Raw genomic sequence first — 22571 nt, 5'->3', positions numbered from 1 at the left:
GTGTTGCGGTACGGTGGGCGGTGGTGTGTGAGGCGAACAGGGAACTCACTGGTACGTCGAGTTTTAGCACGTGTGACTCTGAGACGTGGGTGAGGCATTGACTTGTGAATTTGGAATTGTGAGTTGGAAGTGCAGGTTTGTAGTTTCAAAAGAGATATGGGAATAAATGTACATCTGGTTGAGGTAGGTGTAATTGAAAGCGTGGTGGCCAGAGCTGGTGTGTGTCTTGGGTGTTGCGAAGAGGGCAGACCGAGCCAAAGCTCTTCAAGGTTGAGATGATGGTGGTATTCCTTATTGAGCTCAAGTTTGACTCAGCCTCCACTTAGCTTGCTTTCAAGAGAGGCATCATTCCATCTCTGTGGCTCTTGTCCTTCAAAAAGTCATAATGACTCCTAGTCCCAACATGTGGGTGAGCTCTCCAGGTTCCCTTCTTCAGTTTAATTTCCCCAGGGAAAACTGAAGACAGAAATCCTCCATTATTTGAACTTCAACAAAAGACCTCTATGTTAATATTTCAACGTTAAAGTATTTCTTTAAAATAGTCTACTCATCATACAGCTAGTAAATCAAAGCCTATTCATTTGGGAAATTGGATTCTCCCAAACACTGATTCCCAAACTTAATCTTTTCATATCATATATCCGTTCAAATGTTTTATACACCTTAAAAAAAACAGACACATTATAATGATTACAAGATTGATCATTACTCTTTTACCAAAAAAATAAAATAGAAAAATTTTTAAAGTTACAAAGAACTAACTCCATGGACCAGAATTTATTTCTTCATTCTATTGAACTTGATTCTGTTCTTTCCCCTCTTTTCCATCTGATACTAATTCTGGTTCCAATTCTTATTTCTTCCCTGGATTAGAATTTTACTCACCTAACCTACAAGTTAGGTTACCTTCCCAGAACCACTAAGACAACAGTTTGAGGTTGACAATTGAAGATTTAGGAACAGAAACAAGGAACCTAGATGAATTTCTTATGTTTTTCTATTGGAGTCTGTTACGCAGTTGGAAAGAGCCCTTTTAAGAGTTAAGAGTTTGATCAGACAAATCAGGTATTTTGATATTTATAGTTTTGCCTAGTGTAAGTTTCCTATAAAAACCTTTGGTTTGGGTGCCTTTATTAGGTATTAGCCAGCACTCTAAAAAGCCTGTTTTGAACTATTGTCAAACCTTTTTGGATACTTCGCCTAGATCCCACCTGTAGGAGGTCAGCGAAGCAGGCATTGGTGGTTCAATGGTAGAATTCTCGCCTCCCACGCGGGAGACCCGGGTTCGATTCCCGGCCAATGCATCCGGTCTTCTGCTTTCATTTTTCTGGGGTTTTCATATTTTTATCCCACAAAAGTAACTGCATAGGCAAATAGCATGGTTTAGGAGTTTTGGTTGCTACTCCTGCAGTGCTTGCATTCAACAACCACTGTCTTTGAAAGGGGGAGTGTCTCCGCGGGCTTTGCGGTTTAGACTATTTGGACCTAAGACCCCAGTTACTTTCAGCCTTTCCCCTGGAGGACCCACGGGACCCAAAGAGCCACCAGGTCACGGAGGCCCGTGCTGGACCTTGGGTCGGCCGCGGGGCCGCGTCTCACCACGGAGCCCGGCAGACACCCCGGTGGCCGGGGCGGCGTCGGCGGCCCAAGGAAGGCGGAGGCTGGTGGAGAGGGACCCGCGTGGACGCGAGGGGAGCTGGGGCCAGAGACCCCTCGCTCGCGCCGCCGCACCGCACTCCAGCAACCGAGTCGGTCCGCGGGGTCCGCCGCCGCGGCCTGCGCTCCTCCCGCCGGCGCCTCGCGGTTCCGCCTCAACGGGCACCTCTCGCGGGGGCCGCGCGATGCGCCTCAGCAGGTGTTAGCCCCAAGAGTGTATTTGTAAAAAGGGAAAGGGAGCTAAGGACTCTGGGAACCTTTGGCCGGGGTTTGTGTTCTAGCTCTTGGAAGCTCCTTGGAAAGGATTCCGATTTGAGGGTAGTAGGGCGTGACTGCGTTAGACCCTCCGGGTGATTCATTTTCATCTAAGAATAGCTTAAAATTTAAGTTTTTAAAACCTATTTTCAAGTCAGCAACATTTCTAGGTTAATAATTTATTCATGCTCGAGGGCTTTCTTATTCTGGCATTATGTCTTCCTACATTCTATTGTAAACTGATGGTGATTTTTTTTAAGTCCTTACCTGGCAAGACTGTGTTGAAATCATCAGGGTGGTTTTACTATTTTAACTTGTTAGGGAGTCTCTGTATTTGTTGAATAAACACTGTAATGTGATATATAATTTCTCATTTTTTAAGATTTTTCTCTAAACAGAAGTCAGGCTTTAGAGAGAACAATCTAGGGGCCTTGATCTTATTATAAAAAGGAAAATGATACGTTACCTAGGTGATGAGGCACACTGAAAGGGCTCCTCAGGTACCTGAGATTGACCCTGGATGATCAACTTCAAAACAATACCACAGTAAACCTATTAGACTTTAAAGGTAAAGAAAACATCTTGAGGTTGTCCAGGTAAAACTATGAAATAAGTTACAAATGCAACAGAATTAGATGAGCACCAGCATAGAAAGCAAGGCAACAGTGAAGCAGCATTTTCAAGAAACTTATGTAAAGAAAGTGCAAATCACAGATATTATATCCAGCCAACCTCCTTTTCAATGTTCAAGGTATAGGAGAATGGCTCTGCTATGCACTCTGGGTGACCTTGTACTTCTGTACATGGGCCACAGAGGCAAGGTTCAACTGTGTTTGACCCAATTCTTGGCTGAATACCCCCTTGGAACATGGAAAGATAGACAGTCCTGCGAGGTGCTATTGGATGGATACTGTATGGATTAATCTCCTGTGGTAGACTGCCTGTCCTGGGGCAGGCTACAAGTAGGCAGTTTCTCACCTGTCTCCCTGGTTCTGGTGAGACCTGGAAATTTCCACCTTGCCTCTACCCCCTAGGATGTAACTACAAGCTATAAAACGACTTGGTAGCAATATGGAATTGGCTCCTTCATGACAGAGCAAGCCACCACTTGGGTTTTCTTGTCATCTGATCCTTCCAGTGTGGTGTCACGCTGTGGGATTATGGATGTGGGGAGCTGACAACATGCTACACTTGTTTATGCTGTGTGTCTAAGTAAGAACTACCTCAGCTCATTGGAGGTTTTGTCTCCTTACTAGTCAATTCTACAGAAGTGTGACAAGCACACCTAGCAGCTGCCAATATACCACGGCCTAGGGACTGCTATACTGCTTGACAAATGTGGTATTCAATGTGGGGCCAGGAAGGTCACAGTGCTTTCTCAGAGAAAAGACAGAAGGGAGTACATGGGCCAGGTTAGGGAATATGAGAAGGCTTCCCAGGATGATTTCCCCTAAGTGGTGGTTATGAGCCAGGGGAGTAAGGGCCTTTTGATTGTCCATTTGTTCATGGACAATTGGAGGTTCAGCAGTGACAAGGAAGGATTGAAAGCAGCCACCTAAATGGTGCTTTCGCTGTTGCTAAAAGTTCGTTGAGACTGAGTGGATGACCTCTTAAAACCAAAAACAAGTACATGGCTGTGTTGTGTGGTACTGCTCTCTCCATGGCCCCCACTCCATCCATTTCTTCCCCTTATCCTGACCTCAGGTAATAAGAAGACTCCCCACTGCTCCAAGGGGCCTCACAGACTAGTCACACCTCCTTGCTCTTCCTGAGCTCTTTGTCAAGGAGATATAATGGTCTCCTGGCTGCTGTGTAACCTGTCAAGGGCAAGTGTTCAACTCCTTGGTCTGTGTTCCTGAGAGAGAGTGTAAATTCAACTGACAGAGTGTGGGTAAAACTTGTGATAAAGAGAAAAAGAAGTTAAAGAGAAAGGGCTCTGTGCCAAATTAATGTATAGTTGTGAAATGTATAATTGAAATCAATGAGTTGCATGTTTATACTACGAATGCTCTTAAAGTGTTAGAGGAGATTCTTCAGGGCACTGACCTATGTAAGTGCAAATGGGACAAACTCGCCTGACATTTACCACCAGTGGATGGCTCAAAATTTAGCATGAGTGCCTAAACCCTCTGATGTCCAAAGTTTGACTGTATAGATAATGTCCTATTGATTGGCAAGTCAAAAATTTTAATCTAAACAGCTCTGACTGCAGTGCTAACAGATCTCTGCCAGCAAGAGTGACTGATAAACCTCACCAATTTTCAGTAGCTTGCTTACCAAGTGAAGTTTCTTGGGACTATGTAGATAAATCCTTCTGGCAATGCTCAATCCTTCTGGCAGCCAAAAGGAAAAAATCAAACAAACAAAAAACCTGTTTTTTCTCACAAAGAACTCTATTTCTGATACAGAAGCCACCACTGCACGCTAAACTTGTAAGTCCTGTCAAAGTTTGACCTTTTTGTTTTACAGTAAAAATTGTTCTTCCACTGTCCTCTGGCCTCCATACTTTTTGATGAGAAATCTACACTCTGGTTAAAATTTGAAAAGTACCAAAATAACATTAAAGTAATGATCTCCATCGCCTCCAAACTGAACTCTCCAAAATAAACACTATTTAAAATATGGTGAGTATAATTTCAAAAATGATGAAATTAGAGCGCTAACTGGCCGTATTTGGCCAGAAGACCAAGGAATTCCCAAATCTCATTCTGCCAATAACCTCGGTTCCCTGGTGGGTGCAAGGGTTCCTGAAGGAGATATGCACACAAAGAAAAGTGGCAACATGTATATAATCACAATTTGCTATTTGTAGGGCTTGTGTCACAGTAGAGGGAATCTAAGTAAACTGGTCAATTCAAGGTCTTAGAGGATTTTCCTTCTAAGCACAAAATAACCTTAACCAAACTTCCCCAAATGAATCCGATGGTACAAGTCCTCTGAGAGGAGAGTGACAGAAAAAAAAGGCAGATAGATGCAGGGCTGGAAGCGCCCCTTGTCACCAACCAGCTGACAGTTTTGATGCTCAGGTAGAAAAAGGGCAGCAGTAACCACACCCTTTTCTATGATGTTTTATTATATTATAAATTTATTATTTATTATAGTGTGTCCTCAACCAGTAGAAAAGGAAGCTCAATATCTGTCCTGGTATGTGAAGAATGAAGAGAGTGTTTGCTCCTCCACTTGGAATTAAGAGTGGGGAAAGAGAGAAAGCAGATAATTTCCCCTTTTCTACATGAATATTTCCCTTTGCTTTTCTGATCTCATTCCAAGTAACAATAAGAGAGATATATTAGATAAGTCCTTCAAAAAGCCATCCCCCCCCCCACCATGGTCGCTCCTGTGTATCATACTGGGCCAGGAAATGGGCAACAACTGGCCAACATAGGCCATTTTACTATTATAGTGTAGTCCTCTAAAGTATGTGAGAACATGGCATAAATTCAGTTAATCTCACGGCTACACTAAGAGGTTACACCTTCCCATTATACTTCATTTTTTGAATTATAAATAGCTGCATTATGGTATGTATTACTGCATAGTTGAACATAACTCATCAGGTAGTGTTACATAGTGTGCAACACATGACAGCATAAGCCAACTATAGCAATGTGAATAATGTAAGATATGAAATTTTATTATTAAATCTTATTTTTATTATTTTATTATAATTTATTATATTAACTTTTATATCACTAAATTTCCTTTAGAGAAATAAAAATATAGAAAAATTACTTATCCATTAAAGGAAATTCCCTCCACTAATGTTCTCATCAAAACAGATAAAGTGGGGGCCCCTGGTTGGCTCAGCCAGAAAAGTAAGTGACTCTTGACCTCAGGGTCCTCAGTTTGAGCCCCACACGCGGTGTCAAAATTACTAAAAAAATAAATAGAAAGGATGAATACTTACCATTTACATTGACGTGGATGGAACTGGAGAGTATTATATATATATATATATTTTAAAGATTTTATTTATTTATTTGAGACAGAGAATGAGAGACAGAGAGCATGAGAGGGAGGAGGTCAGAAGGAGAAGCAGACTCCCTGCCGAGCAGGGAGCCCGATGCGGGACTCGATCGCGGGACTCGATCGCGGGACTCGATCGCGGGACTCGATCGCGGGACTCGATCGCGGGACTCCAGGATCATGACCTGAGCCGAAGGCAGTCGCTTAACTAACTGAGCCACCCAGGCGCCCTGGAGGGTATTATATTGAGTGAAATAAGTCAATCAGAGAAAAACAATTATATGATTTCGCTCATATGTGGCATATAAGAAATAGTGCAGAGGATCATAGGGGAACGGAGGGAAAACTGAGTGGGAAGTTATCAGAGAGGGAGACAAACCATGAGAGACTCTTTACTATAGGAAACAAACTGAGGGTTGCTGGAGGGGAAGTGGGTGGGGGGATGGGGTAATTGGGTGATGGGCATTAAAGAGGGCAGGTGGTGTGATGAGCAACAGATGAATTATTGAACTCTACATCTAAACTAGTATGTTGGCTAATTGAATTTAAATTTAAAAAAATAAACAAACAAAAAATAAAATAACTTTTATCTTCCTTCTTCATCTTTTTAATTTTTTTTAGAGAGACAGCTGGAGCAGGGAGTTGGGGGTGAGCAATAGGAAGGACAGAGGAGGAGGGAGAGAGAGAATCTTAGTCAGGCTCCAGGCCCAGCATGTAGCCCTAGGCAGGGCTGGATCCCACCACCCTGAGATCATGACCCAAGCAGAAATCAAGAGGGGGATGCTTAACCAACTGAGCCACCCTGGTGCCCCTAACTCTTACCTTCCTTTAAAAAAAATAAAGTGGCGGTCAAAATGAAAATTAAATTAGTGAAACAACTTCTCTCTGGTTTTTCAAAATCTGCTCTGCTTCCAACCACTGTTAGGTCTTCAGAAACTGTTACCTTCATTTCTTGTGCTCATTTATTTCTGCCAACACTTCCAAAGATGGATTTAGGGACCCTCCTGTGCACCACGTTCCCGAAGTTCCTAAAGGTGAAGTATGCCCATGAAACTATTCAAGCAACAGCTCCATATCCACAAAATTTAGAATTGGGGAGACCACTGCAAGCAAAAAGGCCAGGCTTACATTTTTACTGCAACTAATCTTAAGTGGAAGAAAAGGTGAACACCAGAGCAGAACATGGAGTCTTCAGTTCAAGATCGCGGAGATACTAGGCAGTTCTTCCAGTTTATTTGTCCCTTGTGGACTCAAAGTCTATGGGAAAATTAACTATGAAGAGGTTGACTGGTGGTAAATAAAGTTTGAGATTATATTTAAAAGACTGATAATTTACAGTGTTAGTTTTAAATGTGTGGGGGGGAATGACGTCTCATACAGGTTGGGGCAATTAATTGGTGCTTATAGGTTGGTGGGTAGTGTATAGGAGAGTTTGAAATTCACGCTCCATTTCACCTAGCAGTTCTTCTATCTGGAATGTATCCTCAATAAATAGTTAACTCTATTTTCCCTCCAGTCTTGGGAAAGGGAAAAACAAACCAAACCAAACCACAGCAAAACATACAGAGCTCAGTGCTCACAAACAAGCCCTTCCCCGACCGGGAATCGAACCCGGGCCGCGGCGGTGAAAGCGCCGAATCCTAGCCACTAGACCACCAGGGAGCCGCTTGCCTGTTATTTTTAAGAGATACAAGTACCCTCTGCGTTAAGCGGTTTCCTGTCTGCTCGTTCTTCTGGGTGACCCACACCCCTCTCAGGAATTGTCCCCTAAGGCCATTCCCTCCCTGCTCTCTCAATAAAAAGAGCCCCACAGGAATACCGAGAGTTCGGCGGGACAGGTCCCGCCCCGAGGCCCGCCAGGTCCACGAGCGCCGGCACCAGTCGCCCGGCCCGGCCGCCGCTCAGAGCTGCCTTTGCGAGGGGGCCGCGTGCGGACACGACGTCGCGGGGAGGACGGGGGAGGGGAGGCGCCCGGCGTGAGACCCCGGGGTCCCCAACATCACCAGTGGACTCCGGGGGACGCAGCAACCGAGGCGGCGCGGCCCGAGACCGCTGTCGGGAAGGTTCGGCGGCCCCGAACTGGACCCGGGGCCTTCCCCCTACGACCCGCCGCCCTGCGCTTCCACCCTACCGCCGCCGATGCTCTGCACGCTCGGGCCGAACTGTCCTCTTGGACGCCGGCCTCTCTCCCGCCACACAGCCGCCCTGTCAGAAGCTCGTGCGTCTTCTTTCGTCGGCCGCGGCCTTGGAGCCACGCTTCTCCTTGCTGCGCGCTTTCGGCAAACGACCCTCCCGGTACAGGCGGGGAGAAGGACTCCACCCGCGACCCCCGCTCCGCTAACACTTCAGGCTTTGGGACCTTTAACCTCGGGACCGGGCCTGGGCCGCCGTGGACACTCCCCCTGCGCTCTGCGCGCCCAACTCCCCCCTTCCGGGCCCGGCCTCGAGGGGCAGGGGCCGCGCCGGGCCCCCTCGGCGCGGCCCCTCTCGCCGGTGCGAGCCCCGCACCCCTGCGCGCGGCCTGCGGACCAGCTCCGGGCGGCGTCGATTCAGTGAGTCGGGCGGGCGACGCGCAAGTGCGCGATGCGCGCCGACGCGGGCGGCGAACTCGCGACCCCCGCACCCGCTGCCCTGGCGGCCCCCGCACCCGCTGCCCTGGCGGCCCCCGCAGCCCGCACCCGCTGCCCTCGCGGCCCCCGCAGCCCGCACCCGCTGCCCTCGCGGCCCCCGCAGCCCGCACCCGCTGCCCTCGCGGCCCCCGCAGCCCGCACCCGCTGCCCTCGCGGGCCCTAACGTCCCGGCCCGACTGAGCTGCCAAGACGCCCAGGCGGGAGGGACCGGCAGGAGAAGGGCAGCCTCCCCTTTCGGTCCTGCCCAGTATTAGGTTCCCAGAACGCTCTGGAAGAGACAGAGAGGGAGAGGTGGAAATAGAGCCAAGGGAAGGGAAGAACTCCGTGCGATTTTGCTCATCTGAAAACCGCATGAAGATGAAATCGGGGTCCTGGCGCTGGTGAAGGTGAGTCGAGCTCCCATCTTCAGTGGGAGCCAAAGCCTTAGCCTGGCTACCAGTGAGTAAGCACCCCTGTTCCTGTGGCATTTGAACGTCTCCCCCTGGGCTTTCTGTGGATTCCAAGGATGCAACTGGTTAAGTTTATTTTTTAATGCACTTACCTGAAGTAAAAGTACTTTAAAATCTCTTAGCAAAGGAAACGGTTTCTGGTGCTTTTTGAATGAGGTCTTCCAGGGTTGGGGGAAACGAGAGAAAGCAACTACAGTTGAGAATCACACTTACCCAGGAACTGCACTTCAGCCAGGTGGGTTTGTCTCTTAGGCTGGGCCCATTTTATTTTAAATGCACTGTTGGTTGAATTTAAGATGAATTGAGGACGTTCGTGATAGTTTAATTTCATAGTTATTAATTTAGATACACATTTTAAAAGTCAGAACAAGCACTTGAAGCATACCGTTTTTACAAAAATGGGAAAGAAAGATGATGTATAAATGAGAAAGCATCATAAAATGGCCTTTAAATATTGGTTGTTTCCACTAACGTTCCCGCCCCTTGGATAGGTAACCTCTAACTCCTCTTTCTACAAAATCTGACAATCACTGCAAGACCCAAAATTCGACTTTCTAGTTCCAACCTACTCTTCCTTACACCTTTTCTCAGCATCTCCCCCTCATCTTTTCTAATACAATAAAAGTCAATTCTTACTCAGCCTCCAACTTCAACCTCACAGTCAACTATCTGTCCAGTAAGTTAGAGGCCCTCCCTGGACTTTATCTCCCTACAGAGAACAGAGAATTCCAAACCAAATGTTGTATTCATGGTCATAAATAATAGAAAATTTTGTTCTAGCCAAAGGCCTGGAAAATGAACTTTTTTTTTTTTTCAATAAAAATCTTGATTCATGGTTGAGTGTTGCAGACATTTCATCTCTCCATCAGCTCTAAAGTTAACTGGAGATTTATTTTTTCTGGAAGCTGCAATAGAGGATCTTTGCCAAGGGATCAGACATAATATGTGAGGGCATATGTCTTACAATGAAATGAGAGATGTTAAGGGACCACAGATCTTGATTTGTATGGTGGCTACTTTAGTATGTACACATTTCAAAATTTATTGAGCTGTGTGAAAAAGTTAAACCTGAAAGACTTGAAGACTTACTATTAAGCTGTTTATTACTATAAACAGGAGTGTGGGAGTGGCAGAAAGATACATGTATATATAAATAGAACTGAATTGAGACACCTAAAATAGACCCACCTCTGGTCAAATTATTTTCCAAAAAGAGACACTAAAGCAATTCAATGGGGAAAGGACTATCATTTCAACAAATAGCTTTGGAACAACTAGATAACTACATAGTGAAAAAACCTATAATCCCTAGCTTACAATATATGTGAAAGCTAATTTGAGTTGGATCATAGACCAAATGATACACACTACAACTATAGAGTTTTAGAAGAAAATACATGAGAATATCCTTTTGACCTGGTGGTAAGCAAAGTAAATATTACACAAAAAAAAGTAAAAAGAGAAATGATAAGTTAGACTTTAACAATATTAAATATTAAAATGATAAATTATATTTTAAAACATTAAACTAATATTAGTCTGATATTAAATTAGACTTTAATAATATTCATACTTAAAATATTAAAATTATAAAATATCAAAAATATCAAAAATGTCTTCTCATTAAAGATACCATTCAGTGAAAAGGCAAATCACAGACTGGGAAAAAATATTCACAAAACATATCTGACAAAGACCCTATCTCCAGAATTTAGAATGACCTCCTATAATCAATATTAAAAACTGAAACACCCATTTTTTAAAATGGGCAAAAGCTTAAACAGACACTTCAGAGAGAAAAATATGGCCAGTAAGCACATAAAAGAGTGCTCAATATCATTAGTTGTTAGGGAAATAGATATTAAAACTGCATTGAGATACCACTGCACCCAGTAGCATGGCTAAAATAGAAAGCCTGAAAGCACCAAATCTTGGTGAAGATGTGGAACAACCAGAACTCTCACACATTTTTAGTGGGAATGTGTTATAACCATTTTGGTTTTACAGTTTATTATACATTTAAACATAAATATACACCAACATCCCTTTATTCCCATAAATTCTTCACCTAGATATTCTTCCAAGAGAACTGAAAACATATGTCCAAACCAAAAAAATTGTAAAAAGAATGATCATAGTGTTTTTATTCACAATAGCCCAAACTAGAAACTACTCAAGTGTCCATTATCAGGACACTGGTAAACAGATTGTGGTATACCCATATAATGGGATACTATTCATCAATAAAAAGGCATGAACTTTTGATAAACTCCACAATATAAATAAAAATCAGAGACATTATCCAGAATACAGCAGCATACATACTCCATAATTCCAAGAATTTCTAGAAGCAAAACTAAAGTGCAAAATATCAGCACAATGATTTTCAAAAATAATGCAGAGGATAATGATAATGAGGATGATAATTCTACTGATTATGATATTATTGAGTAGCTACTAAATTCAGGCACAGCCAACAACGACAGAATGAAGTATCTACTCTTATTATCCCCATTTTACAGAAGAAAGAATTGAGGCACATAAAGTTTAAGTTACTTCTCCAAGGCACACAAGGGCAGAATCAGATTTACAAACCAGAGCCTGTGCTCCTGCGCACAGATTGATCAGATCTTTCTTCTCAGTTTTAGGTATTTCTGGTTTTCTCAGATGTGTGGGTGAGAAGAGAAGAGAAAAGGAAAGAGAGGGCAAAAGGAGGAGTGAGGGATAGAAACACAAAGATCTGTAGTCAACAAAGAGCAGAGCAGGAAACTATTATGAATGTTTTTACATCAAAGGTTATAAAAATTTCTGGGAGGTTGGTGATCTGCAAGCAAGTCAAAGATTCTTTCGCCAAAGTGTTAAGTATTGTGCTGAGGTCAGGAAATTAATCACAAATTTTAAAGCTAAAAACTAAAACATTAAAGTTTCTAGAAGAAAATGTAGAAAAATTTGTTTACAGTGTTGGGCAGGAGAAATGTCTCAGAGTAAGACACCTTAACAATAAAAGAAAAATAAATCAGATACCATCAAAATTAAAAACTTCTGTTCATCAAAAATCACCATAAGAAAGGAAAAAGGCAATCCATAGAGTAGGAAAAGATATTTGCAGTATTCTTATCTGAACGTGACTTAAATATTGAATGGACAGAGAACTTTTTAGAAATCAATAATAAAAGCCAAAACATTAAAAATTAGCAAAACACCAGAATAGGCTTTATTCACAAAAGATAATTTCTAAATGGACAAAAGACATAAGGAAAGATGCTTATATCATTATTTATTAGGGACGCACAAATTAAAACCACAGTGAGATACCTTTATGCACTCACAAGAATCAGTAAACTTTTAAATAGGAAGAACACCAAGTGCTGACAAGAATATAGAGTATCTATACCTTGTTGCTGTTAACAAGGTAAAAACACACATTCTGGAAAACTGTTTGGCAGTTCCTAATAAAGTTAAATTTACACCCATCCCATGACCCAGCAATTCCACTACAAAGTTTATACTTGAAAAATGAATGCACATGTATAAGGGCTTTGTTCACAATGGCCAAAACTAGAAATTATCCAAGTATCCATCAACAGCTATATGGTCACACACAGGAATAACACTCATCAAGAACACTGTAATAGTACACTCAACAGCACGGATGCATCTCAAAAACATTATGTTGCATGGGGGAAAAAAAAGCCAGGCACACACAAAAAAATATATTCACTTTTGTGAATTTCAAAAACAGTCAACACTAACCTGTGGAGATAGAAATCAGAACCATTTATATCTACTTAATTATATGTTTTTGTTGAACCATTTTAAAGTAAGTTATATCACGATCATTGAACCTAAATACTTCAGCATGCAAATTACTTCATTGACTCCAATATTCATTAATTCAGTCTTTCAATCCACTAGACTGGGGTCAGCGAACTTTTTTTTGTGAAGTGCCCAATAGTAAATATTTTAGGCTTTGTAGGCCATATGGTCTCTGTTGAAATTGCTCAACTCTGCCATTGTAACACAAAAGCAGCCATAGATAATACATAAATGAGTAGTATGGTTGTGTTCCAATAAAACTTTATTTACTAAACAAGCTCTGAGTGGGATTTGGTCAGCAGGCCATAGTTTACTGACCCCTGCACAAACTCATGCCAGTGGGAATTCCTTCAAGCTGGCTGTGTTTTTTTAAAGATCCTAGTGGATTGTTAATGAATCACTGCCTTCTGATCCAAGCTTTCCCATGGTCACTCTGTAATTCCCCGGCACCATTCTTGAAAGTAGTCATTTCTTAAAGAAATCTTGATTCATTTTGTAGGGAATGGTATTAAAGATAAAAACCTGGATACTATGCATAATCATGGAACTTTGGGTGATGTTGCTTTTAAATCAGTTCAGTTCACAGTGCTATAGTAGATTGTAACTGGATTTATTTATTTTACATATGTAAAATGTTCATTTGAAAATAACAGTATGATGTCTGGGTGGCTTCATGGGTTGAGGGGCCATTTCTTGATTTTGGCTCTGGTCATGATCTAAGGGTTCAGGGAGCGAGTCCCAAGTTGGGCTCCACACTCAGCCGGAATTCTGCTTCAGGATTCTCTCTCCCTCTGCCCTACCCCCCCCCCCTTACTTGCTCTCTCTCTAAAATAAATAAATCTTTTTAAAAAATGCTTTAAAAATAACAGTGATTTGCGACGCCTGGCTGGCTCAGTCAGTAGAGCGTCTGACTCTTCATCTTGGGGTCGTGAGTTCCAGCCCCATGTTTGGTGTAGAGATTACTTAAAAAAAATAATAAAATTAATTAATTAAAAAAATAACAATGATTATGCCTGTTTGGGGCCTTGTAATTTTTTCTTTTCTCTTGGGCTCAAAATCTTGATTGCCAGTTAACAAAATTACTTATCTAACTTGTTGCTAAAATGTAAATCAAGCCTTTCAAAACAACAAAAAGAAATCAGAATGGTTTGCTTAAGCGAAGTAAGTAGGTGGGAATTGGTTGAAAAGGGCTGTACTGATGTTTCTGGTCTGATGGAAATTTTGTATAGCTTTATCTAGGTGCGGATGTTTTTACATCAAAAATATTAAAGGAGGCACACCAAGTGCCAGCAGGTCTATGGCACGCCGTGATCGTATAGTGGTTAGTACTCTGCGTTGTGGCCGCAGCAACCTCGGTTCGAATCCGAGTCACGGCAGTATCTGGCATCTTTCTTGACAAAATTGGTAAAGTGTTTTAGCCTTGGTTTTAATCCCCTCACTACTTTTTGTGGCCTAAGATCAGGGTTTGCGGTGGCCCCCTAATACTTTGCAGTCAGGAGAACGGGAGGAAACCCACCCGTGCACTAAGCTGGGGTCAGGTATTCGGTCTTCAGAACCGTGCCCTATATCTGAGCATGAGCAGAACTATCCCAAAAGATTAAAGTGCCATCTGTAGTTTCCACTTATGTAACGGTGTAGGCATAACCATTTTTCTGGTTGAGAGATTTCAGATGTTGATGGGGCCTTTTTAGACACTATGACAATAAGGTTTTTATGAGTTTGTATTCAACAGGGTATTTTACAATAAAATCTAATAAAACCTAAACTCAGTGCCCTTCTCTACTCCTCTAACCCAATTTTTATGCTAATAGTACATATTGAAGTCTAATTCACATAGAATGCAAAGCACAACCTTAAGCACACAGCCTAATGAGCCTTGCTGGAGACCAGATACTGCTGTGACCCGGATTCGAACCCCGCTCGCGGCAAGTATAGTACAGGGTGTTTAACCACTATACCGCCATAGCACACCATGAGGCTGCCTGCAATTGGTGTGTGTCCTTTAATATTTTTGATGCAAAAACATTCACAACAGTTTCTTTGTTCTTGAACAACTACAGGTTCTTGCACTTTTCTCTCAGGTCTCCTCTCTCCATTTGTCCCCCCCCCCCCATTCTGATACAAAATAAAAAAAACAATTCTCATCTCTCAGGATCTGGCCAGTGCATCTCCACCAGCCTCTTGGGAGGTCTCCTTGTCCTCAACCATGCCTCTCCTACTTCTTTCCATTCTCCTGAAGGTTCCCTTTTGGCCCCAACCCTTTTCCTGCTCCCTCACACTGACCCCATCAACGCCACTGAAGATGGAAAACGCGTTTGAATTGAGAGCTCGGAGCTTAAGCTGCACAGATGGTACACTGTAGGTCCCTCTGTTGCCCAGCCCATGGGACACTGCAGGCTTCGGAATCAATTGACCACAATAAAACATTTTGAAAAGAACTTCCCCCTTTTAAAAACATTTTTCTATTTCAGCTCTCAGAGTTCTCCAGAGGATTAAAAGTTTAACCAAAGGAGAAAAGCAAAGACTATTTATACAGAACTTGCTGAAGCAAGGGCGTCAGCCACGGTCACTTGCATTTTAAAAGAGACAAAAGCTGCAGGAGGAGTGGGAAAGCTTTATAGTAGGAAAAAGGGAAGAGTTAAGGTGTACCTTCTTTGGAGGCTGTTGGCATGGGAAAGCTGTAGGTGGGTAACTAGAAGTTGAGCGTCCTGTATGACTGGTTAGGGTGCATATTTGACTTTCTCTGGTTGTTCCTAAGTTGCAGTGGGGATAAAAATTAGGGAAGCTGTAAGTTATTATCAGATTCTGGCCATTTTGAGCCAGTTGTTCCACAAGTTTATTTTTTAGCTTCTTGGATTTTTACTAGAGTTAAAAGCCTGACTTCTTACAAATCTGCCGACTTCTAGGAGGCTGCTTCCTGGGAGGTGGCTGCAGGTGGAGGACCAGAGTTTATCGGAGTTTATATATATATATGTGTATATATATACACACACACACATATACATATATGTGTGTGTATGTATACATAACATACTACACATATATATATGGTCTAGCCTTTGTCCCTTTGTAGTTCAGATTCTCAAATGCATTAATTCAGCAAGTCCTAATTGAATGCCCTGGGCATTCAGCTTCCCTTGGGCCCCCTCACCTCAGCCTAGTGGGTAGAGGGGTGGTGGGGTCGCCGCCCCGGGTGTTTCCGGAGGTTCTGGCTTCTGAGGTTGGTGAGGGGCAAGGTGGGGCGAGGCCATTTGGGTGCCCCAGTTTCAGAATCCCCTAATGCATCGGTTTCAAACGCGACGAAAAGCTTGATTTGTCACTCTAATCTCTTCGGTTTTCTAAGGCTTTGGAGCCTGCCCAATCACACAGCAGAGCTTGGTAGCCATTTGCATTTAGTGAGGGATCACTCTCTATTACAAAGAAGAAAAAGAGCACGTCGTGTCTCTGTGGCGCAATCGGTTAGCGCGTTCGGCTGTTAACCGAAAGGTTGGTGGTTCGAGCCCACCCAGGGACGGTGTGGACCTTTTTACATCGGTTTGGTTCTCGCGGATTCGCCTTGGCAAAGACCAAGATACCTCACTTCCCTCTCTTCAAGTGATATAAGGGCCCCTTCTTGAGCTCCCTGACCTCCCAGAAGATCTGCCAGGAAGAAACGTAGTTAGGAGACGCGGAAGTTCCAAGAAACAAGGAACAAGAGAGGCTTGATGTAATCTGTCCTCAAGAGCGTGTATTGTGGAATGGAATCTTGTTTCTTTGGGCTAGTAACAAATTTTATGTACCTCAATTTTTCAACTGTGTAATAGCATCTTGTGGGATGTGTCTGGATCTGGTAATTGCTCAATCAATAATGCTATCAGTAGAATCATGAGCATCATTATCATTATCTTCCACATTATTTTTGATGAAGGCATTTCTTTGTAACATTACTTAACCTTTTATGTGTTATTTTAAAAAATAAGTTGGTCTTATGATAATCAAATAATCCTACAGTCATCATCTATGTACCCATATCTTTTGCCATTTACAGAAGTATTTCTATAGGATAGAGTCCTATTGCTCTGTCATAGTAGTTACAGTATATTTTTTAATGTAAATAATAAATCCTGTAAATTTGCCATCCATTGTAGTGGTACCAATTTATAGTTCAATTTATTTTTCTTACTAGAGAATAATTTTCCTCGCTAGTACAACACACTTTCTGTACACTTATCTTTGATCATCTAATAAGGGGAGTGTTGTCTTCCTGACTTAACAGGGAGATACAACAGATGACATGGTGGGCATTAATCAGTAGGATATCTCTGCATCTACTCCTTAACTAAACTGCCAAGATATTTTTATATAACTGTAATTGATTTCTGTGGAGACCTGTCAACCATGTGCAGAGAAGCCTGGCCAGTGGGGGCCTCTTTAATAGCTTTGTGCCAAGCAGCTTACCCAGGGAGAAAAAACTCACTGGTCCCAGACATTTGTCCCTCTTCCTCTCTCTCTATAAATAGCAAGGGTGAATTAGTATGTTGTCTGTATTAGGCTTCTCCAGATAAACAGAATCAATATAGAACTAATATACACAACATACTAATTCATCCTTAGCACTTCAGATAGATAGATAGGTAGGTAGTAGATAGATAGATAGATAGATAGATAGATAGATAGATAGATAGATAGATAGACAGACTGAAAGATAAGATAGATGGATGGTTTGACTCCAAAGGCGTTCTGCTGACAAAATTTTCTCTTCTTTCAGGAAGGTTCTTTCTTTACCAAGGCCTTTAACTGATTGGGTGAAGCCCACTCCACATTATGGAGGGCAATCTGCTTTGGTCAAAGTCTACTGATTTAAATGTTAATCTCATCTAAAAATGCCTTTACCAGAACATCTAGAATATTGTTTGGTCAAATATCTGGGTGCTGTGACCTAGCCAAATTGACACATAAAATTAACCATCACTCATGCTATATTATTCCTTAACAGTTTTTGGCAGCTATTTCCACAAAAAGTCACATACTGAGACACATCATTGTGGCCAAGAGAATTCTGCATCTGACAGGGGCACCTTGTGTTAGAGTCATTGTTTCATGTTCCCTTGATTTTTCTGTTGAACCTCAGGAGCAGAAATTGAGCTCTATGACTTTTACATACTATGTGTAATCCTTGGACAATACTTTTTCTTTCTCATTTGTACATTGTCAATTATTTTCTCCCATCAGTGGTATCAGTGTGGAATTCTGGTTTTGCTTTTATGAAATGAACATCCAGAGATGATCTCTGTTGGGTGATGGTTCATAAGGATCCATTCTCTGTTGGATGGTAGATGACAATCTATTCTGTGAATCCTTTATGATTGGCTCTTTGTCCTGAAGTTTTTGGTATTTTCTGGTGTTTGAGTCTACAGTGTTGAGAATTTGTTCACATCTGATCCAACACTAGATAAAATTCTATGGGTCCAAAAGTGGAATACTATCTATAACAAGAATAATCTCAACAGATGGTGATTCTCCCCTAAGAACTCTTGACTTTAATAAATTGCTTTACATAATGGGGATCGTAGAAAAGAAAGGAAACTGAATTTCTGGTATCCATTAGTCTGTTTATGTAGTCTATACTGAAGTTACTTAAATGATAGAATAATTTCACAATTATTCTATCTATCTATTTAATTTCACAATTAAATCAGGCTAGGGCGCCTGGGTGGCTCAGTCGTTAAGCGTCTGCCTTCGGCTCAGGTCATGATCCCAGGGTCCTGGGATCAAGTCCCACATTGGGCTCCCTGCTCGGCAGGAAGCCTGCTTCTCCCTCTCCCACTCCCCCTGCTTGTGTTCCTGCTCTCGCTATCTCTCTCTCTGTCAAATAAATAAATAAAATCTTTAAAAAAAAAAAAACAAATCAGGCTAAAGAAAGGAGGAAAATGATATTTATCTAATTACAATTAGGCAATTAAGTCAACAAATAGGGCTTCTGACATTTATATAAACCAAGATTTAATAATTTCCTGAACGGTTAACTAGTTCATCCTTTTATTAAAAAAAGAAAAAAAATCCTCTTAAAATGGATTTTTAAAAACCAATAAAATTCAGTGAGCATAATGCAAAAGACTCTGAGAAGGCCCTACTGCACTGCAAAGGCTATCACAAAATTACTCAGATTTCCAGCAGTGTGTCTTCTCCATACACTTAATGGTACATAGTTATTTCCTTTTATTTTCCTCACTGATAAGCATTTTTAATAAATGCCATTGCCTCTTTTCCTTTCAATGGTGTTATTGCTTTCTACAATTAGTTCTTTTAGAATTCCCAGTAGTTTTAGGAGATTTTTCCATTGTATAATTATAAATTGTTTTCTAAGGAAACTAATTGGTATAATTTGTTTTCTTCTAGAGGGTATAGACAGATTAGGTCTCTAACAATTCAAAGGAGGTACTGCCCAGATGGGTTTTTGGATCCTAATAATCACTTATATGAATTGAAAATAAGAGAAATTAAGTATTTCAAAGTATTTCAACCAAAAAAAAAGAAATTTTACTATTTATGCTTAAATTTTCAGAGAGTATTTGGCTCCTTCCAACTTTTTTTTTTTAAAGATTTTATTTATTTATTTGAGAGAGAAAGTGAGAGAGAGAGAGCACAAGAGAGGGTAGGGTCAGAGGGAGAAGCGGACTCCCCGCCAAGCAGGGAGCCCGATGCGGGACTCAATCCCAGGACTCTGGGATCATGACCTGAGCCGAAGGCAGTTGCTTAACCAACTGAGCCACCCAGGCGCCCTCCTTTCAACTTTGATAGGTAATTATTTTGTGCTTTTTCTATGTGATTCCCTGACATTATTATTTCGGAGTAATCAAATGACTTTCCCCTGCTCATATCAAAATGCTGCCTGGACCATGGTCATGTGGCCATTCTAACTACTACTACTACAAAAAAAAAAAAAGGCAATTGCTCATATCTTAATAAGAACCTAACATGCGGGGGCGCCTGTGGTTCAGTCGTTAAGTGGCTCAGGTCATGATCCCAGGGTCCTGGGACCGAGCCCTACATCGGGCTCCCTCCTCGGCGGGAAGCCTGCTTCTCCCTCTCCCACTCTCCCTGCTTGTGTTCCCTCTCTCGCTGTGTCTCTCTCTGTCAAATAAATAAATAAAATCTTAAAAAAAAAAAAAAGAACCTAACATGCTAAGAATTTTACCAGTATGTAATGTATGAGAATTTCTATTCTGGCTTGTTGTTCTTAAACTAGAACATGTGATTTAAACTTATCACTGACTTTGGTTCAAATAACAAAACAGCTTAAGCTTTAGATACTCCACAGATTAGCAAGACTATTCTATTAATTAGAATAGTCCAGAACAGTAAAATTACCTTTTAATTTACTGGCCAGCCATAAAAAAGCTATTTTACCTTTTTGAAGTGAGGACTTTTAAGATATCAATCAGTCAATTAAAAAGTTCACCTGTTAGCTAAGGTTGATCAAAGTGATTCTTGAGCCTTATTGTCCTGTTTAGGCCTATACTGACTAGAAACTGGGTATGAAGTGCATTCAACACTTCTTAGGATATTTGTGTTTATACTCATACTTTTTTTTGCCCTGCTTCCAATAATATTCATGTGTTTAAATGTTGGTACAGAACCATTATCCTGTGGTAACATCCAATTGATGTATCAAAAAGAAACTGAGGCTCTCATGGTGAAATTGGCTCCATTTGAAGCAGAATTTTGACCAAACACTGACAGCTTAAAAATTCTGAAGAGGAAAAGATACAAATCTGACTTCAACAGATGGACACTGGTAGCGATAACTTGTCATGTACAGTGTTTAGCTAAACTTCCAATTCTATTCAGAAAACCTCCAAATCACTGAAATTGGCTTCCTTCATGACCCAGTGAAATTGCTCCCAGGGCAGATTGCTTAGCTTGTCCTTTTACAGATTCCAGAATATCAGCTTATGGAATAGAAAGAAGGGAAAGAGAGAGAGATCCATTATTCTCTGATTGTGTTGTCTTTTCTCCCCTCACCTATTTTGTTTTAATATAATTTTTTGGAGAGAGACTTTGTTTAAAGATCAGCAGTTTATGAGAGTGAATTATGTACTGATAATTGTCTTGTTCACTTTGAATGGGAGTGTAATTTGGTACAACAATTTTGGAAAATTATTTGACAATATCCACTTAAAGTGACCGTAAATATAAATATAGAATAGCTATAAATATAGATAGGGAAATAAGCATATATGTATATATCCTGTGACCCAACAATTCCAATTTTAGCTAAATAGCTTGGAACCATACTGCTAACCTGATAAGTCAGTGACACATGTTGAAATGGTAAAATTTTGGATATATCAAGCTAAATAAAATATATTATTAAAATTATTTCACTTAGTGGTGCCTGGGTGGCTCAGGTGGTTAAGCATCTGCCTTTGACTCAGGTCATGATCCCAGGGTCCTGGGAGGGAGCCCTTCGTTGCGGCTCCCTGTTCAGTGGGGAGTCTGCTTCTCCCTCTCCCTCTCTCTCTGCCCCTCCCCCACTCATGCTCTCACGCTCTCTCTCTTTCTCTCTCTCTAATAAATAAAATCTTTTAAAAAATTATTTCACTATTTCTTTTTACTTTTTTAATGTGCCTATTAGAAAATATAAAATTACTTTGTGGCTAGCATTAAATTTCTATTGGAGAACACTGCTTTGGAGAAAGGTATGCATATGTTCACCAAAAAGCATGTCAATAATGTTTATAATTGCTTTATTCCAAATGACTCTAATTTGGAAACAAATCAAATGTGCAACAAGAGCAGACTAAATAAATTGTGATATAATCATATGATGGAATACACACAACAATAAAAACCTATGGAAAAAATATGGATAAATCTATACCATAGTTTAGAGTGAATGAAGTCAGATTATCCCCTGCGTGTGGGCGCGCGCACGCGTGCGCGCGCACACACACACACACACACACAGCCCCAGAGTATTTACTTTCTGATTCCATTTGTGTGAAGGCAAAGAACAAGCAAAACTAAATGGTAATAGAAATTTAAGGAAGGCTAACTCTGTGGAATGTTGCCTGGGAAGAGGCATGAGGAAGCTGGAAATGTACCTTAGTCTGGGTAGTGGTTACTCAGGTGGGTTTACATTAATAAAGGAACTCTTAACTGCACACTGAGTGTACTTTACATTTCTTGTAACTGAATAGAAATAATTAAAAGACTGCTTAATTAGCTAAGGTTTGCCAAACTGATAATGAAATTTATTCTCCTGGGAAAGCCTAGGCTAGGATGCAAAGTAGGTTCACCTTAGGAAACTAGAGAAAGAAGAACAAATTAAATTGTAGGTAAGCAGAAGAAAAGAAATAATAAACATTAGAGCAGAAGTCAATGAAATTGAAAACGGGAAAATAGTAGAGAAAAACAACAAAGCCAAAAGCTGGCTCTTTGAAAAGATCAATAAAATTAATAAACCTCTAACCAAGCTAACCAATAAAAGAAAGAGAAAAGGCACAAATTCCTAATCTAAGAAATGAAAGAGGCCATCAGTACTGATCCCATGGACATTAAAGGGTAATAAAGAAATATTATGAAAAACTCCATGGCCACAAATGTGATACCTCAGGTGAAATGGACCACTTCCTTGAAAGACATAATCTACCAAACACACACAAGGAGAAATAGATAATCTGAATAGACATATATCTATTAAAGAAATTGAATCAATTAATAACCTCCCAGAACACAAAATATGTTCCAAGTATTTATTATGATATTTTGGGTGTCTTCATACTTTTGGCTTTCTACTTATTTGACAACATTCTGA

The 22571-nt window shown here is 41.2% G+C and overlaps 4 non-coding genes across 4 annotated transcripts; 3 read left to right on the top strand and 1 right to left on the bottom strand.

Moving 5' to 3' along the window:
* The first annotated feature begins 1233 nt into the window (after positions 1–1233).
* TRNAG-CCC (transfer RNA glycine (anticodon CCC)) lies at positions 1234–1304 on the top strand. The gene has a single exon. It is a non-coding gene; the product is annotated as a tRNA-Gly (tRNA).
* Positions 1305–7467: 6163 nt separating this feature from the next.
* Positions 7468–7539, bottom strand: TRNAE-UUC (transfer RNA glutamic acid (anticodon UUC)). Its single transcript has one exon. It is a non-coding gene; the product is annotated as a tRNA-Glu (tRNA).
* A 6537-nt stretch (positions 7540–14076) lies between these two features.
* Positions 14077–14148, top strand: TRNAH-GUG (transfer RNA histidin (anticodon GUG)). Its single transcript has one exon. It is a non-coding gene; the product is annotated as a tRNA-His (tRNA).
* A 2064-nt stretch (positions 14149–16212) lies between these two features.
* TRNAN-GUU (transfer RNA asparagine (anticodon GUU)) lies at positions 16213–16286 on the top strand. Its single transcript has one exon. It is a non-coding gene; the product is annotated as a tRNA-Asn (tRNA).
* The last annotated feature ends 6285 nt before the right edge of the window (positions 16287–22571 follow it).

Source organism: Mirounga angustirostris, unplaced genomic scaffold (genome assembly GCF_029215605.1).
Source record: "Mirounga angustirostris isolate CCGP_5_RB_7025 unplaced genomic scaffold, mMirAng1.0.hap1 SCAF_4, whole genome shotgun sequence".
Classification (NCBI taxonomy): Eukaryota; Metazoa; Chordata; class Mammalia; order Carnivora; family Phocidae; genus Mirounga; species Mirounga angustirostris.
This window is presented reverse-complemented; position numbering and strand designations above follow the sequence as displayed.